Source organism: Triticum aestivum, chromosome 7D, assembly GCF_018294505.1.
Source record: "Triticum aestivum cultivar Chinese Spring chromosome 7D, IWGSC CS RefSeq v2.1, whole genome shotgun sequence".
Taxonomy (NCBI): Eukaryota; Viridiplantae; Streptophyta; class Magnoliopsida; order Poales; family Poaceae; genus Triticum; species Triticum aestivum.
Window position 1 is genome coordinate 535,979,787 of NC_057814.1, and position 22,442 is coordinate 536,002,228.

Sequence of the window (22,442 nt, forward strand, 5' to 3'; positions counted from 1 at the left end):
GTATATGAATATTTATGGAATTTGTCCAGAACATTCTACATGATTGTAGCAAGGAATAAACACTTGTTTAAAACATTGTTACGTATATTTCATGAAAATAGGATAGATAATCTATAACAAACGTAGGTGAAATACTTGTAATAGCCATGTGAAACCACTTCGGCTTGACAAATCAACAGGACTGTGCGCGGTTCATTATAAGATATACATGAGTTGTTCTTTTTTGTAACTACATATGGACTTTATTATCACGCGACCGCTATGACTTATCAATGCACTAGTAAACGCTATTCTAACTTGAGTTGCTTACTTGAGTTTATGGTATTTCTTATCATATGTCATCTTAAATGTTGCAAAGAATTTGTTCATTGAGACATCAAGCCAAATATGTTCCTTGGTGTAACAACACAAGATAACAACAAATTTTAGTTTGATGCCTCTTCACCAATTTATTAGCATGATTCACTAATCATGATCGTACAATCAACCTTTTCCACACACCTAGTGTTGCCAATTAACTAACGTTCACATATTTGTTTCATACATCACGACTATATGAGCTGAATTACTTTTTCATATTTCAATTTTTAAGGTCTTTGGGCTTTGAACTAACATCTTTAGAGGAATGTGTCATCACTCCGAAATCTACCATTCGACCAAAAAGTTCTGCTGAGGTTATTGGGATTGGTAAAGTGAAGCATGGTTTGACAAGATTAGTTTAGGACACATCCAAATCAACCAAAGGTTCCATGGTTGCTACAAAAGACATAGTCAACGCCTTAACATGTGATTTTAGGAGAACTAATGCGAAGTTATCTATTCAGGGAAGTTGTTTGGCCCCGTTTGCTTGCAAGATGTGACGCTCATGGCAGCCACGCCCCCACAACCAAGAATTGACTTGTATATCCAGTGCGTGCTATAGAAAAAATCTCAAGATGGAAGATCATCGAAGGCACTCAATATTTATATTCTACGACTGATGCAGAAGTGGTCAGTGCAATCCATCTATCCTTGATAACAGCGTACAAGGCTCCAACCCTCATCTGCCAACTTTAAATATGTGTTTTACATCTATTTTAATGACTCATTGGAACATAAAACTCTATAATATCAAAGTTAGTATTCATATGATTTTCGCATTGTTTTTGAGTATCTCGGAAGCTCTGACTCATGTCATTCCATCATTTCTTTATTCACTACTACATTGATCCTTCTACATCAAGTTCATCTTTGTCTTAGTTGATAGCATCAATGCTATAACTTACAAACATGTCAATCTCCCTCGGACCAACAAATTTCCTTCCCTGGTAGATGGCTAGACCGTTGTCGATGACTCCAAGGGATGACTCTATCACCAAGGTGCAAACCTAGGGTTTAATTCCAACAAAAATAGGAACACGCATTTTATCATTGATTCTAGCACACCCCCTCTAACTTCATTTCAAGACTATGAATCACACAAATATGTGAAAATGGTAGGTGATGTCTCTTGGCCAAAAATCATGTCTTTCGAGCATCACCCAAGTTTTTTTTCGATATCATCACCCTAGGATTTTTTAGATGATGAACTCAGAAATATGGAAAACATTCGGATGAATGAATGGGACATAACCCATATCATATGAGACAACTAAGATCTTCTCAAAAATACTCACTCCATTGTCGTTTCCATTTCCACCTTGCAAATTTAAACTAGATAAAAATCCTATGCTTATTCTACCCTCCGCCGCATTCCATCCCTGTCGTATGGCCCAATCTTGCATTGGGACAACACAACATAAGTCATACCGGCCGCATCGGGGACCCGAGCGCCATCCAAAGCCGGTGGATGACCCAACGTACATAGCTAATTGTTACCGAAAAAGTAATGAAACCACTTCATCGTATGCGTATATTTATGGAATTTCCCAGAACATTCTACAGGATAGTAGCAAGGAATACACACTAGTTTAAAACATGATTACACCCCTTTCATGAAAATTGGATAGAAATCTATAACAAACAATAGTTAAATACTTGTAATACTCATGTGAAACCACGCTTGCTTGACAAACCTACATGTCTCTGCTTTGTAACTATACATAGACATTTTATAAGGCAACAACAATGAATTATCCATACACTAGTATAACTTGAGTTGCTTACCGAATTTAATTGTATTTCCTATCATATGACATCTTAAATGTTGCTACGAATTTGGTGATTGAGATGATGAGGCAAATATGTTGCCTGGTGTAATAACACAAGAGAGCTACTTCAGTTTGATGCTTCTTTAGTAATTTATTAGCATGATTCACTAATCATGGTTGTATAGCCAACATTTTCCAACTTGAAGTGTTGCCAATTAACTGACAACCGCACATTTGTTTCATACATCAGGACTATATGAGCTGAATTACTTTTATATATTTCAGGTTTTAAGGTCTTTGGGCTCCAACGTAACATCTTTATAGGAACATATCTTCCATTATTGGACCCAAAAACTTTTGTTGAGGTTGTTGGGATTGGTAAAGGGAAGCATAATTTAATTAGATTTTGTTCAAGACTCATGCAAAACAAACAAAGGTCTATTAGTTTCAGCCAACATGACAAAAGGCATAAATTGTTCCATGCTTGCTAGAAAAGATGTAACCAACGCCTTAGCAGGTGATTTCAGGAGAACTAAGGCGAAGTTAAATGATCAATTTTGGGAAGCTGTTTGGCCCTATTTTCTTGCAAGAGGGTGGCACTCAAAGCATCCAAAAGACGTCCAGCATCCAAGAAATACCTTGTATATATAGTGCATCCTAAGAAAAATTCTCAAGAAGGAAGCTCGCTAAAGTCACTCACTATTATGATTCTATCACTGTGAAGTGGCCAGTGCATTCTATCTATTCTTAGTAACAACTGACTAGCTTCCACCCTCTCACTTGCAAACTTGTAAACCCCCCTCTCACTTCATTTCAAGAGTGTGGATCACACAAAAATGTGAAAATGATAGGTGATGTCTCTTGGACAAAAATCATATCCTTTGAGCATCACCAATGGTTTTTTAATTCATCGCCATAGGCTGAATTTAAAATAAAGGATGAACTCGCAAATATGGAAAACATTTGGATGACATAATAGGATGCAACCCATATCAAACGAGATAATTGAAATGTACTGAAAAATACTCACTCCATTGTCGTTTCCATTTCCACCTTCCAAATTAAAACTGGATAGAAACTCTAGGGTTATTCCACCATCCGCCGCATTCCATCCCTATTGTCTGGCCCAATCTTGCATCTTGGCACAACAAAACGGTAAGTCGGACCAGCCACATTGGGGACCCGAGCATCTCACCAAGCCAGTGCATGACCTGGCGGAGATAACTAACTGTTTTTGAAAAGATAATGAAACCGACGTGGTTGTATGCAAATATTTATGGAATTTATCCAGAACTTTCAACATGATTGTACTGAGGAATAAACACTTGTTTAAAACATTGTTACATCCCTTTCATGAAACTAGGATAAAAATCTATAACAAACATAGGTGAAATGCTTGTTATAGTCATGTGAAACAACTTCTCCATGACAAACTAACACTGTCTCTACGCGGTTCATTATTCGATATCCATGAGTTATTCTCCTTTGTAACTATACATGGACTTTTTTACCATGCGACAGCTGTGAATTTTCAATACACTAGTATACACTAGTGTAACTTGAGTTGCTTACTTAATTTGATAGTATTTCCTATCATATGACATCTTAAATGTCTCTATGAATTTGGTGATTGAGATATCTAGGCAAATATATCCCCTCATGTACTAACACAAGAGAACTGTCAAAATTAGTTTGATACTTCTTCACTAATTCATTAGCATGATTCACAAATCATGATTTTTACAGTTAACCTTTTGCACACACCTAGTGTTGCTAATTAACCAATGTTCGCATATTTGTTTGATACATCAAGGCTATATGAGCTTAATTACTTTTGCATCTTACAATTTTAAGATCTTTGGGCTTGGAACTAACATCTTTACAGGAATGTCTCTTCATCGTGAAATCCACCATTCGACTAAAAACTTCTATTGAGCTTGTCGTTATTGGTAAAGGGAAGTATAATATGACTGGATTTGTACAGGACACATCCAAAACAAACAAAGGTCTATCGGTTTCCGCTACTTCTTGAGCTTGAGTTGGTTTTTCCCTTGGAGAGGAAAGGGTGATGCAGCAAAGTAGAGATAAGTATTAACCTCAGTTGAGAACCAAGGTATCAATCCAGTAGGAGGAACATACAAGTTATCAATGGTTGCACCTACACAAACAAACAAATACTTGCACCCAACGCAATAAAGGGGTTATCAATCCCTTCACGGTTAGTTGCAAGGATGAGATCTGAGATACAAAAGATAAGTAAAAGATCAAAATAAGATAAAGGTAAATAAATTGCGGCAAGGTATTTTTGGGTTATTGAATTTGTAGATCTAAAAATAATATGATAAAAGATGGACCCAGGGGCCATAGTTTTCACTAGAGGCTTCTCTCTTGAAAGAAAGTATATGCTGGGTAAACTAATTACTGTTGAGCATTTGACAGAAAAGCGCATAGTTATGACAATCTCTAAGGCAATGATCATGAATATAGGCATCACGTCCGTGACAAGTAGACCGACTCCTGCCTGCATCTACGACTATTATTCCACACATCTACCGCTATCCAGCATGCAACTAGTGTATTAAGTTAACAAGAACGGAGTAACACCTTAAGCAAAATGACATGATGTAGAGGGATAGGAAACTATATAAATACCTGTCATGTCCCTTTCTATCACTGGGAATAAGCACCGCAAGACTGAACCCATTAAAAAGCACTGCTCCCATGGCAAGAAAAATCAATCTAGTTGGCCAAACTAAATCAATAGACCAGAGAGAAACACAAAGCTATATTAATTATGCATAAAAGAGTTCAGAGAAGACTTAAATAATATTCATAAATAATCTGATCATAAACCCACAATTAATCGGATCTCAACAAAGGCACCGCAAAAGAAGATTACATCGACTAGATCTCCAAGAACATCGAGGAGAACATTGTATTGAAGATCATAGCGAGAGAAGAAGCCATGTAGCTACTAGCTATGGACCCGTAGGTCCGTGGTAAAATACTCACACGTCATCGGAAGGGCAACAAGGTTGATGTAGAAGCCCTCCATGGTCGAATCCTCCTTCGGCAGGGTACCGAAAAGGCCTCCAGATGGGATTTCACGAGGACAGAAACTTGCGGAGGAGGAAAAGTATTTTGGTGTGCCCTCTGGTCTACGAGGAATATTTGGGTATTTATAGATGAAGAATTATGGTTAGAGGAGCGACGAGGGGCCCACAAGCATGGGGGCACGCCCCCTAGGGCTTGCCCCCTAAGCTTGTCATCGCCTCGTGGCCCATCTGGCCTCCTCTCGAAGCTTCCAGGGTGTGTTGTGGTCCAAGAAAAATCGTCAAAAAGTTTCATTCCATTTGGACTCCATTTGGTATTGATTTTTTGTAAAGGCAAAAATAAGGAAAAAACCGCAACTGGCACTTGGCACTAGGTTAATAGGTTAGTCCCAAAAAATGATATAAAATAGCATAATAATTCATATAAAACACCCAGAGATGGATAATATAATAGCATGGAACAATAAAAAAATTATAAATACGTTGGAGACGTATCAAGCATCCCCAAGCTTGATGGCATGTTCGAGTTGCACTTTCTGACTTATACTTCATGCATGTGTGCTTGTGTGCTAAGCAGGATCTGCATATATGGGTTGTTATGGCCACCATGTAAAGCTTTGATCGTAGCCGTTTTCTTTGCATGTCGTCTAGTTTGAAATTGTGCATGGTGTGGTTACATATCCTTATGCTTTTATGATTGCATGCATGTCGAGTCGTATTCGTGGTTGCCAATGTCCTTGATAGAAACCATGAATATTTCCTTGTATACACTGAGGTCTATCCTTGTACTCTTGGGTATATCAGACAGATTTAATAGCAAGATATTTTTACCTGACATGTTGCGCTGGTCACACATGTCAATACTGTATGTAAGTTTATGTCTTAAATCTCAGTCGTTGATACAAAAAATGAACAACCACTATAATTTAATCTATGTGGACAGACATAATCGCTTGTTTGTCTTTCTTTAATAATAATATAAAATAGATAGATGTGCCGTCACTCCAAATTCCACCACTGAACCCAAAATAAATAGTTGAGGTTGTTGGGAACGAAAGCATGCTTTGACTGGATTTGTTCAGGACACAACCAAAATAAACAAAGGTCTATTAGTTTCCGCCGACATGCCTAAAGGCATAAATTGTTCCATGCTTGCTACAAAATTAATAGTCAATGCCTAAATAGGTAATTTCGGGAGAAGTAAGGAGAAGTTAAATGATCTATTTGGGAAGTTGTTTGGCCCCGTTTGCTTGCAAGAGGTGGACTTAGAGTAGTCAAAAGACATATGCACAGCCAAGAATTACCTTGCATATCAAGCACCTACTATAAAAAAAATTCTCAACAAGGAATCTCACCAAAGGCACTCTCTATTTCTATTCTATCACTGAGTATGAAGCGGCAAGTGCATTCTATTTGTCCTCAATAACAACGTACTAGGCGCCACCCCTCCTCCACTAGCTCCAAATATGTGTTTACATCTATTTTCGTGAACTCGTTGGTACATAAAACTCTAATGTCAAAGTTGGTATTAATTTGTTTTCCCCAATGTTTTCGGGTATCCGGTAGGCTCTGACTTATATTATTCCGTCATTCCTTTATTAACTACTACATAGTCTCATCTACATAAAATTCCTGGTTATCTTAGAGAATAGCATCAAACATGTCAATATCCCTCGGAACTACCATTTTCCTTCCCTAGTAGATGGCTAAACCATCGTAGATAACTTCGAGATATGAATATATCATCAAGTATGCTAGAACTTTGACAAAAGACATGAAATGCAAACGTAGGGTTTAATTACAACAAAAAGAGGTACACCCATTTTATCATTGCTTCTTGCAAACCCCCTCTAACTTTATTTCAAGAGTGTGAATCACACTAATATGTGAAAATGGTAGGTGATGTCTCTTGGGCCAAAAATCATCTCTCTCGAGCATCGTCCAAGGATTTTTTGATATCATCACCCTAGGTTGAATTTCAAATAAACGGTGAACTCCGAAATATTGAGGACATTTGGATGACAAAACAGGACGCAACCCATATCATACGAGACAATTGAGATCTACTAAAAAATAACATCCAAATTTTAGTTTGATGAATCTTCACCATTTTTTAGCATGATTCCCTTCATGATTATACAATAAAACTTTTCTGCACGCCTAGTGTTGCCGATTAACCAACATTCTGATATTTGGTTCATACATCATGACCATATGAGCTGAATTACTTTTTAATATTTCATGTTTTAACTAACATCTCTGGAATGCACCATTGGACCAAAAACATTTGTTGAGCTCGTTAGGTTTGGTAAAGGGAAGCATGATTTGACTAGATTTGTAGATGACACATCCAAAACAAACAAAGGTCTATCGGTTTCTGCAAACGCGCCTAAAGGCATAAAAATGTTCCATTTTTGCTACAAAAGACATATTCAATGCCTTAAGAGGTGATTTCAGGAAAAGTAAGGCAAAGTTATCTATCTTTGGAAGCTCTTTAGCCCCACTTACTTGCATGATGGCGGCGCTTAGAGCAACCAAAAGACGTCTGCACAACCAAGAATTACCTTGTAAATTTCGTACCTGCTATAAAAAATTCTCAAGATGGAAGTTCACTGAAGGCACTCACTATTTTGATCTTATCACTGATGATGAAGTGGTCAGTGCAATCCATCTATCCTTAATAATGGAATACAAGGCTCCAACCCTCCTCCGCCAACTTCAAATATGTGTTTTACATCTATTTTCATGAACTCATTGGCACATAAAACTATCTAATATCAAAGCTAGTATTCATGTGTTTTTCGCATTATTTTTGAGTACCTCCTAGACTCCGACTCATGTCATTCCTTCATTTTTTTATTCACTACTACATTGTTCCTTCTACATCAAGTTCCTCTTTGTCTTAGTTGATAGCATCAACGCTATAACTTACAAACATGTCAATCTCCCTCGGAACAATAATTTTTTGTCCCCCATAGAGAGCTAAACCATTGTTGATGACTCAAAGCGATGAATCTATCACCAAATATACTAAAGCTTTGACAAGAGACATGAAATGCAAACATAGGGTTTAATTCCAAAAAAATATGTACACAAATTTTATCATATCTTCTAGCAAACCCCCACTAACTTCATTTCAAGAGTGTGTTTCACGCAGATATGCTAAAATGGTAGGTGATGTCTGTTGGCTGAAAAGCATGTCTTTCGAGCATCACCCAAGGTTTTTTCGATATCATCAGCCTAGGTTGAATTTAAAATAAAGGATGAACTTAGAAATTTGGAGAACATTCGGATGATAAAACAAGACACGACCCATATGATATGAGATAACTGAGATCTACTCAAAAATACTCACTCCATTGTCGGTTCCATTTCAACCTTCCAAACAAAAACTAGACTGAAATCTTAGGGTTATTCCACCATCTGCCGCATTCCATCCCCTTTGTCTGACCCAATCTCACATCTTGACACAACACAACGGTAAGTCATACGAGCCGCATCGAGACCCGAGACCTCCAAAAGTCGGTGGATGGCCAGCCGGAGATAGCTAATTGTTTTTGAAAAAATAATGAACTCAACGCGGTTGTATGTGAATATTTATGGAATTTTTCCAGAACATTCTACATGATTGTAGCGAGGAATAAACACTTGTTTAAAACATTTTTACTTCCATTTCATGAAACCAGGATAAAAAATCTATAACAAACGAAGGTGAAATACCTGTAATAGTCATGCGAAATCACCTCGGCTTGACAAGTCAACATGTCTCTACGCGGTTCATTATAAGATATACATGAGTTGTTCTTCTTTGTAACTACACATGATTGTACAATCAACCTTTTCCACACACCTAGTGTTGCCAATTAACTAACTTTCTCATATTTGTTTCATACATCATGACTATATGAGCTGAATTGCTTTTTCATATTTCAAGTTTTAAGGTCTTTGCGCTCTGAACTAACATCTTTAGGAATGTGTCTTCACTCCAAATTCTACCATTCGACTAAAAAGTTATGCTGAGGTTGTTGGGATTGGTAAAGGGAAGCATGATTTGACAAAATTTGTTCAGGACACGTCCAAAACAACCAAAGGTCTATCTATGTCCCCAAACATGCCTAAATGCATAAAAATGTTCCATGCATGCTACAAAAGACATAGGCAACTCCTTAACATGTGATTACAGGAGAAGTAAGGTGAAGATATCTATTCTGGGAGGCTGTTTGGCCCCAATTGGTATCAAGATGTGACACTCGTAGCAGCCATAAGATGCCTGCACGACCAAGAATTACCTTGTATATCTGGTGCTTGGTATAAAAATACTAAAGATGGAAGATCATCGAAGGCACTCAATATTTCCATTCTATGACTGATGCAGAAGTGGTCAGTGCAATCCATCTATCCTTAATAACAGCGTACAAGGCTCCAACCCCTATCCGCCAACTTTAAATATGTGTTTTGCATATATTTTCAGGACTCGTTGGTACATAAAACTATATAATATAAAAGTTAGTATTCATGTGTTTTTCGCATTGTTTTTGAGTATCTCATCGGCTTTGACTCATGGCACTCCATCATTTCTGTATTGACTACTACATTTTTTCTTCTACATCAAGATGCTCTTTGTCTTAGTTGATAGCATCAATGCTATAACTTACAAACATGCCAATCTCCCTTGGACGAACAATTTTCCTTCCCTGGCTGATGGCTAAACCATCGTCGATGACTCCAAGCGACGAATCTATCACCAAGGTGCAAACCTAGGGTTTAATTCGAACAAAAATAGGTACACGCATTTATCATTGATTCTAGCAAACCCGGCTAACTTCATTTCAAGAATGTGAGTCACAAAATATGTGAAAATGGTAGGTGATGTCTCTTGGCCAAAAATCATGTCTTTCGAGCATCACCCTAGGTTTATTTTTTAAAAGGGTGAACTCGAAAATATGGAGAACATTCAGATGAATGAATGGGACACGACCCATATCATGCGAGACAACTAAGATCTACTCAATAATACTCGCTCCATTGTCGTTTCCGTTTCCACCTCCAAATTAAAACTGGATCAAAATCCTATGCTTATTCCACCCTCTGCCACATTCCATCCCCGTCGTCTGGCCCAATCTTGCATCTTGCATTGGCACAACACAACGGTAAGTCATACCAGCTGCATCGGGGATCCTAGCGCCTTCCAAAGCCGATGGATGACCCGACGTAGATAGCTAATTGTATTAGAAAAAGTAATGAAACCACTTGGTTGTATGGGGATATTTATGGAATTTGCCCAGAACATTGTACATGATTGTAGCAAGGAATAGACACTGAAAACATTATCACATCCCTTTCATGAAAATAAGATAGAAATCTATAACAAACATGAGAGAAATACTTGTAATATTGATGTGAAACCACGTCTGCTTGACAAACCTACATGTCTCTCCTTTGTAACTATACATATACATTTTATAATGGCAGCAACAATGAATTATCCATACACTAGTATAACTTTCGTTGCTTACCAAATTTAATTCTATTTCCTATCATATGACATCTTAGATTTTGCTATGAATTTGGTGATTGAGATGACGAGGCAAATATGTTGCCTGGTGTAATAACACAAGAGAACAACTTCAGTTCGATGCTTCTTCAGTAATTTATTAGCAAGGTTCACAAATCATGATTGTATAGCGAACCTTTTCCCACACGAAGTGTTGCCAATTAACCAACAATCACACATTTGTTTCATACATCACGGCTATATGAATTACTTTTATATATTTGAGGTTTTAAAGTCTTTGGGCTCCAACCTAACATCTTTAGAGGAACATTTCTTCACTCTCAAATCCATTATTCGACCAATAACTTTTGTTGAGGTCTTTGGGATTGGTAAAGGAAGTATAATTTAGCTATATTTGTTCAAGACACATGTAAAACAAACAAAGGTCTATCATTTTCCACCAATATGCCAAAAGGTATAAATTGTTCCATGCTTGATCGAAAAGATGTAGCCAACGCCTTAACAGGTGATTTTAGGAGAACTAAGGTGATTTAAATGATCAATTTTGGGAAGCTGTTTGGCCCTGTTTGCTTGCAAGAGGGTGGCACTAAGAGCAGCCAAAAGACGTCCAGCATCCAAGAATTACCTTGTATATCTAGTGCCTCCTAACAAAAATTCTCAAGAAGGAAGCTCACTAAAGGCACTCACTCTTTTGATTCTATCACTATGAAGTGGCCAGTGCATTATATCTGTTCTTAGTAACAACTTCCTAGGTTCCACCCATGCCGCACCAACTTAAAATATGTGTTTTGCCTCTATTTTCATGAACTGAGTTGCTCATAAAAATCTATCATATCAAATTTGGTATTCATGTGTTTTTCGCAATGTTTTTGTGTATCTAGTACACTCCGACTCATGTCATTCCACCATTCCTTTGTTGAATACTACATAGTTCCATCTACATAAGGTTCCTCTGTGTCTTAATTAGCTGATAGCATCAATGCAATAACTTAAAAACAAGCCAATCTCCCTTGGAAAATGAATTTTCCTTCCCTAGTAAATGCTGTAACCATCGTAGGTGTCTCGAAGCGACGAATCTATCACCAAGTATAATAAAACTATGATAAGAGACATGCAATGCCAACATACGGTATAATTCCAACAAAAAGTGGTGCATAAATTTTATCATGGCTTCTAGCAAACCCCCCTCTAAATTTATTTGAAGAGTGTGTGTCGGTGCACAAAAGAGGGGTCCTATTTTGTACCCCTTTACTTGTGCGTGGGCAGTTGGAGCCGCGCCTGCGGCCACACTTAGCGGGGCAGAGGAAGGGAGCAAAGCCACAAGGAAACCAGAGCAACACCAAGCCATAAACTTGAAGAGCAGAAGGGCAAGGTGAACTCCCCCGGCAAGGCCCTTGCCGGGGCGGCCTCCAAAGCCCCGGCAAGAACCTTGCCGGGGAAACTTGCCCAACGCCAGCAGGGCTGCCACCCTTGAGCCTAAGAGTTTCGACGCCCTCAACCACATTGGAACCAAAGCTCGGGACGCGCCTCCGTGGTGGCATGCAGATCTTCATGAAGACCAAGAACATGCAAGACTAGATGAGTATCAGAAGACGAAGATCCTCGGCAGGATCCTTGCCAAGGATACCAAAGAGACCCACCCCTGGCAAGATCCTTGCCGGGGACGCCCACGACGCCGCGGAAAGACCCTTGCCGGGGCCCCGGCAAGACCCTTGCCGAAGACATCCGTGGGGCCGCAGCCAGGCCCACATCTGCCAAAACTCCACCGCCGTTCCCATGCAGCGGCCAGCCCACCAACTAGGCGAGCACCTGCGTGCCAACATCCGGCCTCTAGGCCAACTTAGCAAGCACCTATGTGGTGGCATGCAGTTCTTCGTGAAGAATCTGCCACTGCACCAACTCAGCAGCCAGCCAGCCAGCGTGGCGCTACACGCCTCGTCAGCTCGGACGCGCGTCGAAGCCAGGCGAGGCAGCGACAACTGGGACGAGCTTCCTTGCCGTCCCCGATAAAGCAAGAAGGGCATGTCGGCAGCGCATTAAAATGCGTTTGTCCCATGGTGCCAGGAGATAGACTCGACTACTGTACAACTTTCCACCTCCTGTGTGCCACTGTGGCATCCCCTTTTTGACTATAAAAGGAGGCCCGCGGCGTACTGAGGAAGGATTCGGATCTTTTGGACTAGACACACACCGTAGCTAGTTCAAGAACTCAAGAACACTCAAATATACACCAAAGCAGGACTAGGGTATTACGCATCCTCGCGGCCCGAACCTAGGTAAATCTTGTTGTGCTAGCTACTGGACCCGCTCTTTGCACAACCTCGTGCTTGCCAACCGGAGAAGGGATCCCCGTGATCCCATAGGTGTCGTTTCCCCCGACATCTTTGGCGCGCCAGGTAGGGGGTGTAGTTGTGAGAATCTGGCCTAGCAGTTAGTATAGCAGTTCTTCATCACCATGGCTCCCAAGAAGAAGATGATCACGGCGATCGGTTCATCTGGAGCCGAACGTCCCGCACCACTACGGGCGAGCGATGAGGCAGTCATGGACGGAGGCCGAGGCACGGCCCGCGAACACCCACATTGCTCTGGCAGCCAAAGCCTGGCAAGCGGCGTCATTCGTGCACGAGACAACGAGCCGCACGCCACCAAATCCGAAGACGGAGCCGTGCCCCCCGCAGGCGGCGCGGGGCCCTCCAAGGGCGGCGTCGTGCCACCTGCAGGCGGCACAACGACTTCGAAGACGCCTGCGCCTACGCCCGCAACGCGCTCTTCTCAGGTTGTGCGTGACGAGCCACGCCACCACGCTAGTGACCCCGGGCCCCGCCGCGGGAAGAGTCCTATGCATCATTCACGGGAAGTAGAAGACCAGCATGCGCGCCGAGGCGCTGGCAAAAATGGCGCGCAGCCGCAAGGCCGTGATAGAGCTCCTTCTAACGTGGTTAGAAGTCAGAGTGCGTCATGGTCCACGCAGCTTTCGCCGCCACCCACGCCAGCAGAAGCTTTGGCGCACGCGCAGTTGCTCCTGGACTTCCCTCTTGCTGCGAAAAAGCTCGACAAGTGGAGGGTGACCATTCGAAGCCTCGTCAGCGTCGCCAGCAAAGACGAGCCGCGACCGGCTACGCTCTCAGGCCGACGCTCTGTCGAGCCACCGCATGCCAGTGGTGGAAGGACCGGAGGTGCTGCAGCCACGGTGCACTCTCCCCTCCACACCAGTTACCGCGCGTGCCGGTCCGTCGAGACGACACTTGTGATAACATTTCCATAGCATGGTCCGACCCACGGACCCACCGGGATTAGCGCCAAGTTCTTAGGGAGCGAGCCCATGAAGACGCTCAAACCACCATCGAGCAACGGCGCGACGTGCGCCATCAGTCAGATAGGCGGGCGGGGCCCACTATGGACCACCCAGCACCGGGGGGCTCTTGTGGCCTACCTTACAAGGTGGGTTGCCCAGCCTTTACCCGTGAGCTGCGGCAGTTCGAGGGGCCCACTCACCGCACGTTCAAGCCTGACGTCGGTGAGAAGTACAACGGCAAGACTCACCCGTCAGAGTTCCTTAGCATCTACACCATTGCGATGCAAGATGCCGGAGCTCATGATGACACGGTGCTTGCCAATTACTTCCCATTAGCACTTAAACCAAACATCATGTCATGGTTGATGCACTTGCCAGTGGATTCTATTTCTTCTTGGTCGGATTTGTGCCATGAGTTTGTTGGCGCCTTTATGGGAGGCCACCAAGCTCATGGCCAGGCAAGCGACTTGCATATCATCCCCCAGAAAGAAGGCGAGAACATGTGCAAGTACATACAAAGGTTCAGCCGAGTGCAAGACAACATCCTGGATGTTAATCCCGCTGCTATCATCATCGCATTCCATCAAAATGTGCGTAATCGCAAGATGCGTGAAGAGCTGACGATGAACAAGGTCAAGGATGTGGCGGAACTCTATTGTATAGCCGATAGATGTGCTCGGGCTGAAGAGGGAAGGAAGTACCCCGGCGAATATGCCAGTGCGGAAACCGACTCATCAGACGAGGATGCCATCGCCCCGGCAAAGAAGGGCCGATGCCGCAATAGGAAGCGCAAGGGCAAGGCCGTGCTTGCCGTCAAGGGATCCGACGACACCGGCGCTGCCAAGAAGACCAAGGCAGACGACCACGGCAAGGAAGCTCCCGGGTGCGCCGCCTGCTGGGCCTTGGCGGCTGGAGGATCCATCACACCAAGGGCCACGACCTCCAGAACTGCCGACAAGTCGAGCAGCTCGCAGAGAAGCAGAAAGCCGAATATGAAAGGCGGGACAAGGAGAAGGGCCAAGATGGTGCTGAGGGAACCGGGAAGAAGCGTGGCGGCCAAGTAGGCCGCCGCGGCAAAGATAATCAACAAGAAAGGCCCGCTGCATCTCCACCTTCTTATGTCCCTTGCTCCCCCAGCCGTTATGGCGCCTAAATCTACCAAGGGCAAGGGAGTGGCCAAGGACACCGGAGCGGCGGAGCCGCCGGAGAGCGCGTTGGCGGCGCAGCGGATGCAACTGGCCTGCTTCCCCTCGAGTGTCGACGTGTTCGAGCTCCGGAAGGCCTTCAAACCCCTGTGGGGGTGCAAGATGGGGGGGAGAAGACGGGGCATCCATCCACGCGTGTCATCCCCGCCAATTGTGTCGAGGCCGCCCCAAATCGGTATCCAATCTTCGTTGACTACTTCTCTTGTGGCCTCTGCCCCCCTTCTCTGATTTCTTCAACGACGTCATGCACACCTATGGCTTCCACCTTTTGGATTTTACTCCAAACGCCGTGGCATGCATGGCTCTTTTCGCGCACCTCTGTGAGGGCTTCGCCGGGTGCATCCCAACACGACGCTCTTCCGCCACTACTTCTCCCCTCGGATCCAACCGGGGGGCGCCATCTCCGGTTGCATCACCTGGATCCCACGGTCCAAGGGGGCGTACCCGGAGGGCGCCACGAAGGAGAGGTGGGAAGAATGGCGGGGCCGCTGGGGTGCTGGATTGAAGAGAAGGACCCTCCGGACTTTTGCCGGGTCCGCGACGCGCCGCCTGTTCGCCGAGGCGACTGGAGCGACGTCGACATCAACGAAGAGAAGCTCACGATCGCCACCACCAGGACCCTTCGTCTCACCAAGGTCGGGCTCACCCTCGAGATGATCGGGGCGGATTTCATCCGCCGCCGAATCGCTCCTCTGCATAACAAGGGGAGGCCGGCCTGGCTCTTCACGAACGCCGCCGACATCATGAGGCTTCGCCCCGGCCTCAACCATAATTTCACGGTGATGGGGCATGCTCACTTTTGCCAGCGGCTCTTCCACCTCGACGTGAACCGCCATGGCGAGGTCGAGCGGACCGGCAAGGCTGCGAGGGCCGCCGTGAAGGCCAGTAAGGTCGCCAAGGGGCCCTTGTTCAAGTTGCCGGCAGGAGTGGTTCCACTGAGCAACAACTCTCGCCGGACCAAGATCATCGCTATGATGCCGGACTTCAACACGCATGGCCTCGATCCGAGCTGGGTCGAGCCGGAGGAGATTCAGGTGCAGGAGTTGTTCGACACCTTGCACGAGGGGTACGTTACCATGGAGCCGCGGCTTGTCCAGGACACCACCCAGGCGGAGCTGGACTACAACGCCGCCAGGGCGATGGAGGCGAAGCTCGTCGAGGAGGCCGGCAGCGCCGGTGGCGTGGAGGACAAGGCTGCGGTGGAAGCGGAGGAGAAGGAGCTCGCCTAGTGGGTGGAGGCCGCTGGGGAGGTCAGCAGCGCCGACACCGGGGATCCTCTCATCGAGGATGTGGTCGACGAGTCGTCGTCGGAGGAGGCCGAGGCTGTTGAGCCTTCGGCCATGGGGAGAGGGCGAGTCCTGCGGCGGGCCACCTCCGGCGAGCCGGTCCGGCCCAACAAGGCCGCGCAGCGGCCAAAGGCTCCGGAGGAGTCCGCGTGTCAGACGAGGGCCGCGGCGGCGAAGAAGGTGGTGGAGGATGCGGTGGCGAAGAAGAAAGCGTGTGCCTCCTCTTCATCCAAGCGCGTCCAGACTCCGCCCTCCTCCCCTCCTTCGGCGGACGTCGACACGGGGGTCACCTTCGACTTCGGGTCTCTTAGCCTGAGAAGGAAGAGGAAGGCAACAGAGGAGGAGGTGGATGACGAGTAAGTATCTTGTTCCTTTTTTTCTTTGTCATCTCTGTCTCCTCAATCTGTGCCGCTCGTATTGACTTGTTTTCACCTTTGCAGGGATGCGGAGACGCTGGCCCAGAGGGCGAAGAGGGCCAAGGTCTCGGCGGGTGGCCAGCCCCCGGCGGGTACTTCGAGGGCGCCATTGGTGGTGTTGAGCAGCCAGGACTGCAGCCCCCGGCACAGCCCCCAGCGTGAGTTCACCACTCACCCCTCGTTGATGTGTGTTGGGGGCCTGATCTCTTGGCGCTGACCTTTGCCATGGTCGCAGGAGGAGGACAGCGGCAGGAGGAGCCGCAGAGGGCTACCCCCAACACGCCGCCCCCATTGACCACACCGCCCCGGGGGGCATCCCCGGCAAGGGCACCAAGTGTCGAGCCCATGCACATGGAGGAGGAGGAGAACTCGGGCGCCGGTGGCACTGCCTTGGCACCAGATGTTGGCGGAGAGGGGGCATCTGCTTCCCAGCCTGGCACCGGTAAGCTGTTTGCCTTTCGTTTCTGCTCTTTTTCTTTTTCTTCTGGGTCTTGGTCTCAGCCTTGCCCCATCCCCTCCTTGGCGTCCAGATCCCTCCTCGGCGGGCCCAGAGGACATAGACACCGTCATTGAGGACGTCGCCAAGGCCACCGCGGTGGATGCCGAGAAGGTTGCCGCCGAGGAGGCCGCCAAGGCGTCTACCGGGGAGGCCGGCGAGGCTGCTGCCGAGGAGGAGACGGTCGACGACCAGCCTTCCTCCTCCGCTGGCTCTGGCTCTGGCAAGTATCTAAGGGTGAGCGACGATCTGTTCGTCCACCTTCCTGGCGCGTCGAGCACCAGGGCACCCGTCGAGGGAGAGGTGTTTGACGACGAAGTGCTTGCCGCCGCTGGGCTCGAGGTCGTCGACAAGCCGAGCGCTGGTGGCGACGGCTCCCAGGAGGAGCGGCTCCTCCACCGCGCCCGCCTGGACAAGGCCAAGTCCAGGATGGCAGTGGCGGAGAAGGCGGAGGCGGAACTCTAGGTGTGCGTCGCCGAGGCGCAGACTTGGTTTCGCCAAGCCTGCGAAGAGCTGAAGACCCCCCAGGGCGAGCTGGACAAGTGCGAGGTGGAGCTCACCATGCAGCGGTCCGACATCGAGAAGGCCCAAGAGACGGCGGAGAACATGGCCGCCGCAACCGAGGCTGCTCGGACCCAGCACCAGGCAGCGCTGAACTCCCAGGAGGAGGATCTTGCCAAACGCGAGGCGGACATCGACGCCGAACTCCACGCCCAGGACGAGGAGGTGGAGAAAATTGTCGCGCAGCGGACCCAAGAGCTGGAGCAGAGGCACAGGGAGGCGCTCGATGCCCAGGCTCTGGTTCATGCCGGCAAGGTGAAGGAGCTGGAGGACGAGCGGGACGGGCTGAAGGACCAGACCCTGCAGTTGGCCGAGGAGAAGAACACGCTCAACGGTGCCCTGGCGGAGGCGCAAGGCACTGTCCTTGGCAAGGCTGAGCAGCTCTCCAAAGCCAACGACTCCATCAAGGACCTGAAGATGAAGCTGGAGGGCCTTGAGGGGATTCTCTCGGAGACCAAGGCCCGGGAAGGGACCCTGGCCAAGGAGCTGGAGACCGAGAAGCAGCTGCGGAAGAACGAGACCGCCTACCACAAAGATTTCATGGATGGTCAGAACCGCTGGGTCGGCCTTCTCGTGGACGTCGCCGGCAGGATCACCGTGCAGCTTGCTACCATGGGGATGCCAAACGTGAGGTACGCCCCAGAGCGCAGCGGGACTACCAACGCTAAGCTGACCCTGTTCTTCGAGGGTGTTCTCGGGGCCCTGGAGCAGTTTCACTCCAACATTGCGGCTTTATTGGCCGACGGGAACCGAAGGCTCTGCCGGGGTGCCATGACCAAGGTCCTCACCAAGGTGGCGTACTGGAAACCCACCCTTGACTTCGATGCCGCGCTGGAGAGCCTGCCGGAGGGTACTGACCTCGTGCCGCTCAAGGAGCGTATCAAGCCCATCATCAGCCTCATCGACGGAATTCAAAGGGTGGAGGGCCAGCGCCGGGACTAGGCACCCCGTTTCTTATCGCCGCTGCAGGTTCATGACCAAGACAATTTCTATCTTTAGTTAGAACCGCAGCAACAATTTGATGTAATATAACTCTGCAGTACTTTTGGATCAGTGCATGTTATTTCCCTGTTCAATTTCTTTCTCTGTATGTCCACCCTACGTTAATCGGGTAGGCTTGCCGGCGCGTAACCCAGGGTGGCGTCTTGAGGACGGATCCTCAATGGCCTCCCAGGTGTGCTTGCTGCCGCGCGAACCACCTTACTGCCCTTAACGCGCCCGCTCGTACTGTCGAGCTTGACTCGAGTCAGAATCGAGAGCGTTGCCAGTTGCAGAAGGCTACCCTGCTACTTTCGCCGCCGCCGCTTGAGTTGTCGAGCGGACTCAAAACAGAACAAGGGCGTTGCCAACCGTTGGAGGGCCCCTTTGCGTACAGGTTTTCCATACAAAGGACGAGATCTTCGAGGGGGATAACCTTATATAGAAAGGAAAGAATTAAAGTTTGGCGTGACTTAGCTTTTCTGTCGTGCACGGGCGTCCATCGCATCTGTAGGTGCTGCCGTTTTCTCCTGGTCTTCTTCTTCTTAGGAGCCATGGCGACGAAGAACCGCTAGGCCAACTGCTGGACCAGATTTTCACAATTGCGCCCCCTACCTGGCACGCCAAAGATGTCGGTGAGAAACGGCACCTATGGGATCACAGGAATCCCTACTACGGTTGTAGGGGCGCGGGGTTGTGAGAAGAGCAGGATCAACAATCAGCACAAGGATCGTTTACCCAGGTTCAGGCCGCAAGGATGCGTAATACCCCAGTCCTGCTTTGGTGGATGTATTTCAGAGAGTTCTTGAGCTCTCGAACTAGCTATGGGGGCTGCGTAGTCCAAAAGAGCCGAATCCCTCTCCAGTATGCCATGGGCCTCCTTTTATAGTCAAAAGGGGCTGCCACAGTGGCACACAGGAGGTGGAAAGGCGTACAGTGCTACGAGCTTATCGCTCGTATTACAGGACAAGGCGCATTTAATGCGTCGCTTAGGTGTCCCTTTGCTTTACCGGGGACGGGGGCGAGGCCCGTCCCGTCCGCTACAGCTCCGTCCCGCTTCGACACGCGCCCAGGCCAGCAGTGTGTGCGGTGCCATGTAGGCAGGCAGGCAGCTGAGGTGGCGCGGTGGTAGGATCTTCACGAAGATTTGCATGCCACCACGCAGGTGTTTAGCTGAGTTGGCCTGGAAGCTGCATGTTGCCACACAGGTGCCTGCCCAGCTGGTTGGGTTGGCAGCTGCATGCGAATAGTGGCGAGGTCTTGACTGATGCGGGCCTAGCTGTGGCCCCGCTGATGCCCTCGGCAAGGGTCTTGCCGGGGCCCCGGCAAGGGTCTTGCCGCGGCGTCGTAGTCGTCCCCAGCAAGGATCTTGCCGGGGGCCTTGTGGTTTTCCTCGGCAAGGATCTTGCTGAGGGTGGTCGTCTTCTGGTCCTCACCTAATCACATATGTTCATGATCTTGACGAAGATCTGCATGCCACTACAGAGGTGCCTCCCGAGCCCTGGGTCCAATCGTAGTTGTTGGTGATGTTGTAACCCTTGGGCTCAAGGGTGGCTCACTCCGTTGGCGTTGGGCAAGTTGCCCCGGCAAGGCTCTTGCCGGGGCCGCGGAGGTCGCCCCGGTAAGGGTCTTGCCGGGGGAGTCCACCTCGCCCTCTTGCTCTTTGGTGTTGCTGGTCTTGGCATTGCCTTGTTTGTCTTGTGCCTTCGTCTTCTCTCCGGCTCCCCTCCTCTGCCCTGCTACGTGCGGTCGTGGCGCGTGGCTCTAACTGCCCGTGCACAAGTAAAGGGGTCAAAAGGAGAGCCCCTACTTTTGTACACCGACAAGTTGAGGCATGTAATGGAAATGCTAGAGATTGTAATAAATTCATGAAATCAATAAAGTTCATGTGTCATGATTTCATACGTTGAATTTTACGAGTTGTTACTCTATGAAGAAAGATTTTGGCCATTTTCGAGGATATGAGAAATATTGTCTATGGAAGAATTTGTGCATTTCAAGGGTGGTAATACCCTGTGAGGACACTTGACCCCTGGAAAAGATAATGACATTCACGGAGTGGACTTCAGACAAAGTAAGTACAAGTTTTATCTCGATATGTGGGATACCCCAAGAATATGAAGGGATGAAGTACTATTGGATATAAAGGAGGTATAATGTTGGTAATATGGAGCAATTGTAACCCCAGGATGAGTTAAAGCTATAAATGTGATGTGGTGGGCCTATAACCCACAGGCTCCAGGACCTGCCAAGAAGCAAGCACACTCTTGCTGAAGGAAAAACCCTGGAAGAAGTTACGACTTTATCAACAGACGATCTTATAGGAGTTATGCAAAACCTGGGAGTTGTGAAGAAACGATAGATGTTTGTTTGGCTTGCAGAATCCATGGATTTATCCGAACTTAGTTCGTCGACAAGAGAAATTCTGCAATGCTTGCGAGGATGACTGAGTGTTGGAAAGTGAGATTCACTAAACCATATACAAGGTAATGATTTGGGTGCGGAATGAATTGATCACCATGCCGACTTACTCTTATTATTCGCCTCTGCTATATGGGATGGTAAATCTGAGTGATTTGCCTATAGTAGAGAGATGACGATATTAAGCCTAATTGAACCTTAGAATGGTATGACAATTTTCCCTTGTACAAGGCAGTTGTTGCCAATCGTAGGTCATACGGTGAGAATGAAGCCCAGACCCATTTCCTGCAGGAGAAACCATAAATTGTTGACCACCATGAGATATCGATAGTTGTTTAGTATTGGCACCAGACCCATCAGCTAAGAAGACCCAGTCGCAGGAGGACCGTACCAAGATAGAAGGACAGAAGAATTGAGGAAAAGGTTATGCCACTACCGGAAGAGCCAGAGTAGGAATTTCCCGAGAATATGAGAAGATCGACACTGCTAACAATAAGGATGTACGACCTGAGTTTTGATAGAACCGTAACGATGTTTCTAAGGGTGGTAGCACCGGAGACCTTCGTGCCAATCGATGGATTTTTGAGGAGACCCCCGAACCTAACCTATTTCTTGCTAGCCTCTCCGAATCTCGAGGGCGAGATTCATTTTAAGGGTGGTAGGTTTGTAACATCCTAAAATTCTAAATTTTGGAATGCTATATTAAATAAATAGTTTTGATTGTTTGTTTGATTGTGGTGTGGTTGCTTGTGTGAAATTGAGTGAAATTTGAAACTTTTTGAAAGTTAACGAGGGGGAATAAAATGACTTTCCCAAACTTTCACCTTGCATTTATGATCTCCATGAATTCAAATTCATTTCATCACAAAACCCTAGAGAGAAGATGATATGACTTCTTCCATTTAATTAAATGAAAAAGGGTTTTGAAAATATTTGAATCTCATTTGGAAATATTTCAAATTCACAAACTTTATGCAACTCAATGATTTTGATGAGAGAAGATAAAATGACTTCTTCAAATCATATGAAATATGAGTTGGAAGTTTAAAAGAATCAAATTGAAAGTCCCTTCGAAGTTATTTTGAAA

The 22,442-nt window shown here is 46.6% G+C and overlaps 1 protein-coding gene across 13 annotated transcripts in view; it reads left to right on the forward strand.

Moving 5' to 3' along the window:
* The window catches only part of LOC123164386 (uncharacterized), a 49,029-nt gene that overhangs the window by 7,514 nt on the left and 19,073 nt on the right, over window positions 1-22,442 (forward strand). For 4 of the 13 annotated variants that reach the window (XR_006482365.1, XR_006482367.1, XR_006482368.1 and 1 more), the window contains exon 5: window positions 825-990. The exons of 4 other annotated variants lie outside the window; for them this stretch is intronic. The gene's annotated coding sequence lies outside the window, so the exon portion shown is untranslated. Of the gene's footprint in view, window positions 1-592; window positions 9,712-22,442 lie in introns of those variants that run through there. 5 more of the 13 variants (XR_006482373.1, XR_006482369.1, XR_006482366.1 and 2 more) reach the window with 5 other exon arrangements.